The following is a 13,670-nucleotide window of genomic DNA, read 5'->3' as shown; positions in this document are numbered from 1 at the left end:
AGTAATGAAGCTATTTCTCAATATGTTTCTATATTTTGAGTTTCCATTCGGAAAACAAGGACCTCATCCATCTCTCTGTGCATATGATGACACGATAGCTGACAAAACCCTTTTGTCAGCTATCGTTCTTCCTTTTAATCTGGGGGGGGGGGGGGGGGGGGGGGAGAGAGAGAGAGAGAAGAGGAGGAGCAGGAGGAGGATGCCGAAGAGTTGCATAGGGTTTGCCAGACGCGGTTTGGCCACCCCCGAACTAGACAATCTAACATTTAAATACTCACAAAGGTTGCATTTTGGCACGTGCTCTGGCAAAGTATCCGATTTTGTTTTTGGTCTGTGCGTTTTTTATGGGTATAGTATGTTGTTTTTTTCGTTCAACCTTGGTTTGTTCTAGTGTCTAGCTTGTTTTATTTTTTCTGTGTCTTTTCTCCGCTTGCTGTTGGTCATTGTAGTATGCCGGTGGTCTTGTCATGCTGTGCACTGGTGTGTTTTTTTTTTCAGTCCTATATTTTAGTTGCTATAAAAAAAGTCAATTTAATTACTACTAAAGTGGGCGAAAACGCTGGGACGTCTGCATACGAGCAAAGCGTCCAACTCATCTTGCAATCGCGGCCCATAAACCAGGTGACCCAAGATAAAGTCGTTGGAACCCCTCTGGAATCTAGGCACAATGTCCCGGTGCCGTCACTCTCCGGGGACCTCTCTCCGAACGAGACGAGTGGGTCTCGTTTATCACCGTTCTCAATGGCGAGATTGGACGTGAACGCTGCCGCCAATCTGCGACGGGAATGCGTCGGTCAGCCTGGACGCCTCCGGAGGCCGTTCTCTCGGTCGTGCAGAGAACCAAGAGTAGCTCTGCGGCTTTGGAGAGGACGCCCTGCCCGATGTTGCGAAGCCCCGTTCACAGATGCGCTTCGGGGACATCCACGACGCGGCGCAGGGGCAAAAGCGGCCAGTCTGGTCTTTTGCCTTGGTTCATCTATCGGAGAGGAAAAACTGTCACGCACCTAGCGGCTAAGATAAGAAAGAAAAAAAAACGAGACATTTATCTTTGAAGTTCTATAAAGGCCCGTTCACACTCTTGAGACCGAGTAAGACTGAGAGAGACCAGACCGGTTTTCAAGCCTCTTGCGACTTCTTAGGACCAGCTCCGCTGCATCGCATTTGGTCCTAAGAAGTCGCAAAAGGCTTAAAAACCGGTCTGGTCTCTGTCGTTCGTACTCGGTCGCAAAAGTGTGAACGGCGCTAAATACTTAAAATCTGTGTCTGAGGAGCGATCGTTTAAATGTGTTTAAAAGACAAAACTGAGTCTAGTATGATACGCTTAGAGGTCATGTGCCGTCAATATATATATACTATATATAGGGACATTTTCATCACGGTACATAGTCTCCAAAAAGGAAATGATCGAAAATATGCGGAACAACGACAGACGGATTTATTCTTCGACGTTTTGGCCGGAGTCAGGCCTTTGCCAGAATTCCTGACGAAGGCCGGACTCCAGTTGAAACGTAAAAATAAATCAGTCCTTTTTTCTTTGTTTTTTTTTTTTTTTTTTTTTTTTTTAGGGCGTAAATGTTTTTGGTAAGTTTAGCTGGAGAATTAAATTTGTATATAGGTTGACGTGACGTTAGATCGCGTGACATCAATTCCCCCGCCAAGCTTAACGGGTAAAGTCAAATGGTGTAAGTATAGCGAATTTAAACCCGACGTCACGTGACATTCATTTCCTCGCCAAATTTTGAAGGGGAACTGAATTGGTGTTTTGCTCCCGTGACATCACCTTCACCCGCTAAATTTAGAGATAACTTCATGGACGGACGGACAAAGGCTTGGGATTGGAGGGTTTCATTAAAAACCATTTAATATAATTAAAAAAACACAATGAGAACAACAACGGCTTAATTAAAGGAGCTGTGCAACAATTTCAGGGCTTTGCTTAAATTATTGTGGAAGTTGATGCCTGACACTTCTAAAGTGAACTACAAAAAACAGATTTTGCCTGGATACCCTAGCTTTTATTTTAAAAAATGAAAAAAATCCAGGTTTTTGCCGCCTCTCAACTCGTACGTCGTCTTCGGGGTCACGTGCGCAGTGACGTCACTTGAGTAGGCGCGGGGTTCCGGAAAAGTTCTCTCTTTAGAGCCATCAGTGAGCAGCGAGAACTCATCCGCTCGCGACCGCGTGGCGACGTGGTGGCGGGCGCAGCGCGAACAATGTGGTGAAAGGAGGAAAGTCTCATCCGGGTCCGGCCATACCCGTCCGGCTCTCTCCACCGCCCCTCCGGCTTCTGGCGGCTGTTCACGGTAGCAGATGGAGCTGATAGTTTTGTGGACCTCGGATAGATGGCGCCACTAAAACTCCGTATGATAAAGTTTTGTCGATGATACCAGGTCTTTGACGCATTTATATATATGTTGGAACGACACGATTTATAGAAAAGTTACCTTTTATCGAGCAGGTATTCGCACAACTTGCTATCTTTCTACAAGATTCCCCATCGACGTCACGCCGCGTGCTTCTCATGGCCGCCGCTCGCGGCTGCAGGTCGGGTATATTCTAAGTTTTTCCTCGCTATTACGCGGCGGAATCGCAACATTTCGATGAAAGGAGGTGTGCTTTCTGTCATTTGTGACAAGGTGAACAATATCAAAAGCAGAAGATGCCAATTCTTTCAACGCTAAAATCGTTGCACAGCTCCTTTAAAACCAACTAGCCCAACTCCACGCTTTATTGAATTATACTATGGTGCTTCTGACGAAGCGCTCGGCTGGCGTAAATGAACGCAACGTTTGGCAGGAGGTGGCATTTATTCGGAGCAGAGACAATCAAACACGAGCCCCGTCCGAAAGTCGACGAAGCGGTCGTGCCCAATTTTTGGACCGGGAGCGTTCGAGGAAGGTGACGTAACGAATTCAGTTCACGGCCCATGTTTTCGGGTAAACACCAAGGTCTGTGGAAAATATGCTAGACAACGCCTCTCCCCCTTCCCCTCCCCCTATAGTTTAATCTCTTTGCCAAATGCGGAGGGCTGCCAAAAGCAGCCCTGTACCTGAGAAAGGTACAGGGCAAAAAAAGTGCGAGATCGCTGACTTCCGCGGGACTTTGGTTGCGCGCGCCCGCGCGTTCACACTTGCAATAGCAAGGGCAGACAGCTCTCGCTGAAGGCAGAGCTTCTAGTCTCAGTATAAAGGGACACTGACAGTCACCAGTGTATTTATACTTGCTAAGGTTTTTAGTTGTACATGACATATGAGAGCCCAACTACCCACTATATAATGTACCGCTCGAAAGTTCGTTTTCTTTTTGCCCGAAAACCGCCGATCGAGAACTGGCCGGTTTCAGTCGCGCGCACTCTTTCTTCCATGGTCACGCGCTGTTTTTAATTTTTTTTTCTGGATTAGTCACCATTCTTTAATATATTCAAAGTCATATCGAAGGCACTCACCCGATATATAAAATAGAAAAAAAAAATATGATATCCATTTTTGTGGCTTCTAAAAAACTGAAAAAAACGTTGATTGGAAAAAAAATGAAAGCCGTTTACAATTCCCTGTGACGCCGGATTAGTGCGCAGCTCTTGAGGAGAAGGATGGAAGCCTACTGAGGGGAGGTCACGTGACCTCAGGGGGTCGTGTGACGTCAGGGGGTCACGTGAACTCGGGGGGTCGCGTGACCTCGGGGGGTTCGCGTGACCTCGGGGGGTTCACGTGACCTCAAACGGGGGGGTCACGTGACCTCAGGGGGTCACGTGACCTCGGGTGTCACATGACCTCGGGGGGTCAAGTGATCTGGAGGGGTCATGTGACCTTTGGGGGGTCACGTGACCTCTCGGGTACGCCGACGGCGGCGCCGACGCCACTCAAGCCGGAAACCGGCCCTAAGAGCTGCACTCTAAAAAATGTTGCACAGCCATGTGACTTCCGGCCACTCTTTCGTCCTCTGTATTTACTCTTCCTCCCCAAGCCAGTTTTGGTTTCGCTTTTGGGCAGTTGTGTTTTTTTTACTTGATTAAAAAATATACGTTGCAGATTATGGAGTAGGTAGTATTCCAACACCATAATAAATCACCTGGCAAAAAAATTTAAAAAATCGGGGTAGGTGGGGGCAGTTCCTTTTAAGTGTGAACGGAGTATAGGGAAAAAACAGAGTATAGGGGATTTTTCCGCTAAATTTGGCGGGTAATTGAGCGAAAATTTCCTCTAAATGGGAAAGGAGCAGGAGAGGAGGGTACAAATGAGGCGGAGGGGCATACCATCCTCTCCGTTCCTTCCCCTCATCCTCCGCAAGAGCTGCGCTCTAATTCGGCCTTACAGCGGATTTATACGTCTTTCATTTTCTTAAGTGATGCAAATGAATTATTTGCGCATTTTTTATTCAATACAAACGTTTAACACAAAGTATAATAAACTCTTTATTTTTAGAGTAAAGAAACGATCCTCAGAACGTTTAAGACGAATTTAATCGGGAGGGACATAACTAAAGTCTTATCGGCTCCGACATCACGATGCCCGAGCTCGGTCTGCTTGGGCTTGCGCGACGGGCCGTGATCGTTTTAGAGACAGCTCTCGCCCCGAATCATATTTCTTTAGGCAATATTTGCGGCTACGATTATTTTCTACATACCTTCCCCAATCTTCCGGACTACTAAGTGATTCGCCGGCATTGGCCATCGGCTGCAATGTGGCGGATGCCGCCATCGTTATCTCTATTGGGGGAGAACCCCCACCAGTTAACTGAGGTAAGTCAGTTCAGTTCAACTCAATCATCGTTAGCGGTTAAATGACAGTTGACGCCGCCGCGAACCTCTGGCCGATCGCGACTGATACCCTAGTTTCACGGGCGCTTTCAACTGTCATTGAGTCAACGACAGTTGACTCAATTGCAATCGGCCGGAGTTTCACGGCGGCGCCAACTGTCATCGAGCCGCTAATGACAGTTGAGTTCAACTGAGCTCCCGTACCTCAGTTCAACTGAACGGACTTTCCCCAGCGGGGGTAAAATGACGCCTGTCCGGGAGACCGCTGACGCCGATCATCGTTTGCGAGGTACTTACTGTTTCGGAATGCAGGGGGAGGCGTCTAGAAAGAATCGTAGCAGCAAACTTTCCGGGAAAAAATAGGTTTAGGCGTCCGAGCTAGAGCACTGCACGGGCCGGAATTTCTAAGCCCGTCCCGACCCGGCCCGGTAGAGGCACGGCCCGGGCCCGGACCGAGCCGGACAGAACACTCAATTTCTAGGCCCGGCCCCACCCGGCCCGGAAGAGACACTGCCCGGGCCCGGCCCGGGCGCGGCCCGGACCCGGCAGAATTTTTAGACAGAAGTTTGAGCCCGGCCCGAGCTCGATAAATTATTTTTTTTTTTTTTATATAAGCCTGATTCCCGACCGAGCCCTACAGATTATATATGTGAGCCCGAAAAAGTTTGCATGCTTTAAGCTAAAAACTTTCTCAGTATAAGGCGAGATTAGTTGTTTTAAGTTTCTTTTAAATTTGGATCGAGTTTATTCGACACAATAAATATCCTGACTTAGAGGATGTATCTTCGAGAATATGGGCGAAATATGCACTTCATAAGTGATTTTCAGAGAAAAAAAGAAAGTGGGCAATATTTTATATACTGTATGCATTTCTTGAGCAGATAATGGACTTTATGTTTTTCAATTCGTTTCACAGAGAACTCTCCTTTCTACTTGTTTTTTCTGAATAAACAATCACAATCACGCTACTGCATATTCAAAACGCTGTATAAGCATAAAATTATCTATGGTAGTTAGCTTATTTTTAGTGGAATAGTAAGTCTCTCTGCACAAAGTGCAAAATCAAGCTCACTTTTTTTTTTCTTTTTTTTTTTAGTTTGAAATGCAGGGGGAAAACACTCATGAGGTGCCCTTCGACTGGAGTGCCCTCGGTGGGATCGGTGGCCGAGTACGTTAGCGTACATCAGCTCAGAGCACGTGGAGCGAAAGCTCGCGTGCAGAACCCAGGGATCCTGGTTTAAATCTCTACCCCTGCCCGTTTCGATCTGGATGTGCATCGTACCGGCGTGCGGTTGTGTATCACTACTGCGTGGTACAGGTTAAAGCCTTCAGGCTAGCGGTTGTATCGCACTAGCTAAATTGCTTATCTATAGTGGGTAACAATGTCGCCATGTTCTGGCAGACTAAACTCCTTCTGTATAAACAACTAACGACAAATTTGACTTTCTTGACTTTGGAGTACCCTCATTTTCTTGACCGCACTTTCCCACTATGCTGGTGCAATCATATACGTTCCTTGTATCGACGTAAAAATTCTCCAAATGCAAAACTTTTTTTTACGATCATTGAGCACATTTTTTGTTATCAACAATTTCGAATTAACTGCACACGACTGCCCAGTCACGGCTCGGGTCGGCCCGGGCCGGCGCGGCCCGAGAAGTTTTTTTGTTCATGCCCAGGCCCGGCCGGGGCCCGAGAAAATCCGTGCTACCCAACCCTAGCCTGGATCGCGGGCCGGGCCGGGCCGGGCTTGGGCCTTCGGGCTGGCCCGGGCCTGTGCAGTGCTTTAGTCCGAGCTGCCGCTAAAACGATCCCGGCTGGCCGGCAAGCCAGCAAACAAGCGAAGATGGCGGAGGGACCAGACGTAGCGGGCGGTAGCTTGCACTACCTAGCCTAAAATATGCGCAACCTAGCGCTGAATCTGCTTTGGTACTCGTGCAAACACTCGCTAAAAAGTAACATGGTATTGAACTTATTGTACGATATACTTATAATAAATAAAAGGTGTGTCTCCGAGTAAATCACTTTAACAATTAGACTGATCGCGTGGCACAAGAACTAGTTTTGTTTTAGCTTCAACTGGATTCTAGGGAGCTGCGTAGCACCATCTCAGTTCAGTTCAATCACAGTTGGAACGAATAACCCGATAACCGTCGTTGACTCAACGACAGTTCAAAGCGCCCGTGTAACTAGGGTATGAGTCAACTGTCCTTGGCTCAATGACAGTTGACAGCGCTCGTGTAACTAGGAGAGCTATAGAAACAAACGCTGAAAGTGGTCCGTAGACAACAACAACAAAAAGAAAAGACGACTTACGAAACGAGTTGTCACGCGAGCAGTTTGGCACGGTTGGATCCTTCTGAGTTAGCCGAGCCCGCGGACCTGGCACTGACCTCTCCGGACCAAGAAAAAAAGCGGCCATTGAACGGGTTTAAAATCTCGATAACCGTTGTATGACAGGTTCGCGGACCTATTTTATGACGTTTGCCCACGTTATACACAACATGCAACAGTTCTGCGGAATCGTGCCCTGACCCGTTCCTGTGATCCGCGGACCTGCACTTGAGATTCGCATGCTTTTTCCGACTGGAACATAGCTTTTTATAAACGGCCAAAAAGATGACGTCAACGATTTTGTAGGAACTTGTCCGGAGACATGTCTGCCGTGTGACGCGCATTCAATATTTAAAAAAAAGAATATTACACCCATTTTCGTGGCCTTTGAAAAGTTGCAAACACATTATTCGAGAAAAAAAATGAAACGCGTTTACAATCCTTTGTAGTGCTGAACTAGAGCGCAGCTACAGTGAACTAGAAGCGCAGCTCTAGAGGAGGAGGAGGAGGCAAGGATACGCAGGAGAGGGTCACACGTTACGTCACGTGTGACGTCACGAGGGTTAAATTTTCCTGCTAGATTTGTCGGGAACTTTTTCCGCTAAATTTAGAGGGGAAAGTTTACGCTCGTGACATCACACGTGACGCCACTCAACCATGGAAAACTTTTTCCCACTAAATTTAACGAAAAAATTTCCCGCCAAATTTAGAGGGTAAAATTTTGTCCTCGTGACGTCACACGTGACGTCACGTATGGCGTCAATGCAACGCGCGGTTACGCCGACGGCGTCGCCGCTCAAGCCGGAAACGGGCGCCTAAGAGCTGCGCTCTAAAATATTGCACAAATCACATTAAGTACATGCACACGTCATTCTCAATATGGCCACCTATAGTAGGCTGGACGACGCGATGGCGGTGCACGTGGGACGAACGTAGCGACGGACGTGGAGCCGCTACTTCAGGACTGTCGTTCGTGTGGTGTACCGGTCAATCGATTTTCAAGCGCAGAACATCGAGCGGAAGGGATATAAGTGCGAAACAATTGCACGACGAACGTTGCACGCAAATTTGTCGTCATCGTCGTCGTCATCTGGTTCAAGCGCCGGAGAAGAGGACAAAAAAAAAAAACGCAGTCGGATGTGGCCACGCGGCTTCCGTGCTCATGTTTCTGTTTCATTTTTGTGGTAGTTGAGTTTTTTGGCTTCATTAATAATATGCGTTACTCTACAGCAAACTATTGATTGGGTAGTCTCTTGAGAACGTTTTAAATCACCTGGCTGAAACAGAACAAACAAAAAAGATTTTTGAGGGGCGTCAGTGCCCCTTTAAGCGGTCAGCGACAACGTATAGCATTTTGCAAGCACTTACGGCAAAGCAAAGTATAGCGCTTTAAGAAACCGTTGGACCTTATTATAACGTAGTCTAATTTTAAGTTGTTGCGTAAGTTAGGACGAAATCAGTATCAGAACCGGATTTCATAAATTCTTGTAGAAATATTTATGCGCATTAAACAGCGGGGATGACACGTTAATTTTAAACGGTACGCTGCGCGAGCCGGTTTTCACAAACACAACATTGGCGCTTTTATTTTTCATATTATTATTTTTTTCCGTGAAACATTACAAGGAACTTTTTTTTTATTGTTGAAGCTGAGCATTGCGTGCCTGGTTTTACTTCAAATGTTATTTTCCTATTCATCAAAGTGTACGTTTGTGATGCCTTGGTGAAAGTGAAACCGCTTGAAAACGATGCATTATCGGGTTCATAGATATTATTTTAAGTAATAAAAATATTGGGCGTCAATTTTTTTTTCTGCTCTTCAAAATGACAATAACTATCGTTTTTATTATAATCCTTCGCTATCAAGTATTCGGAACATTTAATGTTTTGTAAATGATAATAATATATAACATATGAACATATAAGCTATCTATTGGATCAGGATAACAACACTTTTCGAAAAGCCAAACTCTTGCAACTTTGTCACTAACATAATCAATCATATGGTGAATGTATTTTTAATTATTATTAAGTTACTACAATAATATAAAAACCTAGTTTTTCTGAAGCAATATATAGGTCATTAGGGTGTGTTTAGGTCTTATACAAAATTTTGTTCTTGCTTGAGGCAAACGGCATAAGGTAAGCTCCTCTCAACTCTTTTCAGGTGAAGTTTCTACCAACTTTTCTGAAACCATACAGTGAGTATTAATTAGAACGTGTTTGGTGCTCTATGCGGCCTTTTATGCTTGCTTGAAGCAAACGATAAACATTTTTCCAGACTCTTTTCAAGTGAAGTTTGTACAAGCTTTCTAAATTACACAGAGATAATAGGGCGGCGTATGGACCTTTTAATCTCAGTCGAAGCGAACAGCTGCTCTTCCAGACTTTTTTTTTTAAGCTTTTACAAGTTTTTCTGAAACCATACAAAGATTATTATTATTAGGTGTCTGCTGCTCTATGCAACCTTTTATTCTGGCTTGAAGCAAACGATAAAAATTCTTCCAAACTCTTCTCTGCTGAAGTGCGTACAGGCCTTTTTAAACCACAAAGAGATTATTGGACAATGTATGGGTCTCCGTGCAGCCTTTTAATCTTAGTGAAAGCAAACGGCAGCTTTTCCAGATTTTTTTTCTTTTTTTAAGAAAAAGATTCTACAAAGTTTTCTGAAACCCTGCAGAGATTATTAGGCGGTGCATGCGTACCTGCGCATCCCTTTGTTCTTACTTAAAGCAAACGGCAGCGGGTAAAAGCTCTTCCTAACTCTTTTCAAATAAAGTATCTACAAGCTTTCATTTTTTTTAAACCATGCACAGATTATTAGGTGGTATTCATGTTTCTATGCAGCCTTTTAATCTCAGTCGAAGCAAACGGCTGCTCTTCCAGGCTCTTTTCAGGTGACATTCCTCGTCGGTGCTTCTTGTAACCGCGGCGCTTCTTGGCGGCGCTTGATCCCTCACGACCGAGGGAATTGGCTTGTTGTGCCCGCGCGCTTCTCTGATGACGCGTCTGTACGCAGCGGACAGCCACGGCGACAGCGGCTTATTGCGCAAGGGCGATAAGAAGATTTGCGCTTCTCAGCCGCTCCAGCTAATGAACTGCCTCCTGCAGCAGCGCACGCGTACCAACTTATGGCTACGCGCAGGCTTTGTGGCCTCGCTTCTTATAGTATCTTTTTTCGGTGGTTTGCAGAACATCGCAATGTGCTGTGTTGTCTGGTCTAGAGGGGCTAGAGACGCGAAGAGAAAGAGGAGAAGAAAGGGAGGAGGGCTTGAGCCTAGCTCGCTCTAATGAAGCTACCCGCCGCCGAGGTGCTCCGCAGATTTTCGCTACTTCTTATTTGAGCCCAGACCGGCGGTACTTGTCGGGCGTCGGGTGCTAACACCAGTAGAGTAGCGAGCTTAATATTACAAAAAAGACGCAGAAAATGTGCAATAATTTTTTTTCTAAAAGTGGCTTGTTCCGTCATATGTCTCATTTGCCGGAAATGGCAGTCAAAATGTGAAGGTGACTGGGAAAGGAAGGGTCGAGACAGCCCTCCGAGGTGATTTAAATGAGTTTGGTACGCTAGGACGATGAATCTCCTTAGCTTCGAAAGTAATAAATTAGTATTAGAAGCGCGTTCTTTACCGGATGAGATCGCAGGCGGTTGATATATTATTGTTCCATTGAGTGAGTGAAAGCCCAAAAGATGATCATCACAAAACATCATAAACAGGGCTCTGCACCAAGATTTAGGTTTGTTTGTCTGTTTGTTTAGAAAAGATAAATCATTGTTTTTTGTCTTTTTTATAATTATTAATATTTCAAATATTATGTCTTGTCAACTTGCTTCGTTTTTTCGGGCTCTCTTTATTAAATACTGAGAAAACGTTCGTTTACTCTAGCTCGAAACAAAACAATGTTCGTTAAACACGGAGAACGTGTAAACTACACGACGCAGATCAGACTGAATTCACAGTCCGAATCAGAAAAGAATTGACCTGACCCAGACCATAAGAAAAAAGACTTCTTCCTCCATCCTTCTACGTGCGAGAGCAATTCTTTCCACCCGACTCCAGATTTTTTTTTTCTTGGGCTATGACCGCCGTTAGCTACACAAACAGACATTGGCTGGTACTCTACTTTCAAAGATACGTACAGGTATTAAGTGTTAAGACCAGTCGACGCCTCAATCCAACGTTCGACGGCGGCCAAAATGTTCCGGTACAGAGACGACTCTAACGAGAAAATGTCTTGCTTGCGGGTGCCATCGCCGCTTCCAATGTAAATGCGACTTTCTCAGAGCTTATATGCAACGTGCGCGAGCAAAATAGTCGATGTGATCGGCCCTTTATGATTGGCCAAACGCCCACTATGACGTCTTCACCAGGATTGTTTTCTTTCTCATCGACGGAAATAGGAGCAAAGTAAGACTCTCAACCCTCGTGACGTCACGGGTAGTCACCCTAAGAGGTCGCCACTAAAATATCTCGTCGCCCATTGGAGCGTGAGAAGCAGTAAACTGAGCCGTGGCACCAGCTCGCGGCAGAAGGAAACCAAAAACTCGGAACTATGTGCCTCAACCCGTTGCGGCAAAGGAGGCTGCTTTTCCCCTGCTTTTCTGCTGCTCTCTCTCTAGGTTGGGCCGACACTCGGGTCCAATCAATGAGGCGTTTGGCCGGCAGTCGGCCTGTCGACTTCCGTTGCTGCCACCTTACAGAAATGGTTAGGTGCCAGCCATACAAGAAATTCTGTACTTAGAAGAGTGTAAGCATTATTTTGCACAATCCATATATATTGCTGATTGTGCTTCTTCAATTCTATTGTCGTAATATTCACTCGAAGGCCTCACCGACACCAGAAAAAACTCCAATAAAGAAAAATCGCTTACGTGCAAACTTGTAAGACAAAGGGAAAAATTGTTTATTGGGAGCGGGCAAAACGTACGTACCGGAAGTGAAATCGCGATTAATAAAACCGCCCCATATGGGGAGGAGGGTAGCAGAATGTGTCAATATTAAATGTAAACGGAGCAGTTACTGAGTAGCATCTCATGAACAGGCAGTCTCTTTCAAAGCCCTCCGGTTCAGTGAGGATGATGGTACGACGAGCAATAAAATCGTGAAAAAAAGCACATATTAAGTGCAGCTGCAACGATTTCGGCCTTATTTATAATCAAAAGGCAGGTTTATAGAAGCTCAAATTTCAATCCGTTTTTAATTGTTATTTATTTTATCCCTTTAATGTTTGGTAAACGTGTAGATATAGACACAAAATGCTAGCGTTTTTTGTTGCTGTTCTTCTTTTTTTTTTTTTCTTACACTTTGGTTAGACCTGCTCCTTCAACAAAACATTCTTTGGATGTGTGCTTGGACTCAACTGAAAGTTCAGACGAGGCTTAAAAATAACGATGGCCATTAAGCGGAGATAAAAGGACGTCGATCCTCTGCGTGAGACCCCACCATTGGAATCGACCTCCCCCTTAGAAGGGTTTCCTTGTCGTCCTCTATTAATCTCCCGATGTTTGATTGCGAAAGCGGTCTGGCTTCGAAGAAAGTCTAAAGTCGGCATTCCCAAAGCCGAGCCCCTTTTACCCAAACGAGGTAAGAGTTATTTCCAGGTCCGCCTTTATCTTCGGGGATCCCGTCTATTTCGGGAAACCCAAATGGATGTCTAATCCCGGGAAAAGAGGATTCTGCCGCTGCGTCGCTTCCCGGAAAAGCACTGACGTCGCAACAATTTTTTTCAAGAATTTATCGTAATTAGTACGAACGAACAAATGTCGGTAACTCATTTACGGGTAGGCATAGAAAACTGAACCACCTTATTTTCCTGAACATTGTACGCGCACTTTACGGGTTGAAAAAAATTAAGTTTATCCGATCCGGTCTACCTACAGGTGCGAGGTACACGAATATTTTTTCCGATATAGTTTTTGGGGTAAAAACGTCATGAATCGACGTTTACCGAAAGTCAGTTTACCCAACCTCTGCCGGTCAACTGAAGCTCCTGACTGCCGTTCACACCGTGTCACTTACTATACTGATAGCAATGGAGAGAGAGGAGATGATGATATCGCGCAAGGACATCAGGGTGCCGACTTTTCTAAAGAAAACCTCTTGGAGAAGTATTTTTCTTATGGACGTTCATTGGTCCTTTCTCTGACCTCATTTTATTAAAGATTGAACATACGCGAACGTTCCTTTGTCCCATCCGCGTTGACAACCGGAATTCAAGACTCACTCTAACCTTCTCAGTAGCTAAGCGCGACGGTCAGAAAGAAAATATCTTTCTTCTGATTAAATATATTTCACCCAATAGTTAGCACGATCCAAAAATCGCCCTTCGCATTGCTGAGTGCCGGAATTCCAATGGATACATTCAGCTAAAGATATCTTGTTTGGAGACAGGCGAGCGTGTTTAAATAGCAGCGCTTATTTTCGTACATTTATTAGTCTCATGGAAGGCTGAGCTATTGTTGTTTTTTCAATGAAAAGTCAGTGTTTTTTATTTAAGCTTTACTGCTGCTATTTACTTATGCCAACGTCACGAAGCTTTCGATCAACTTCGAAATTTTGGGGACAAAGAGCTAAAGCTT

The sequence above is a fragment of the Ixodes scapularis genome, unplaced genomic scaffold (assembly GCF_016920785.2).
Source record: "Ixodes scapularis isolate PalLabHiFi unplaced genomic scaffold, ASM1692078v2 PGA_scaffold7__128_contigs__length_106722199, whole genome shotgun sequence".
Classification (NCBI taxonomy): domain Eukaryota; kingdom Metazoa; phylum Arthropoda; class Arachnida; order Ixodida; family Ixodidae; genus Ixodes; species Ixodes scapularis.
This window is presented reverse-complemented; position numbering follows the sequence as displayed.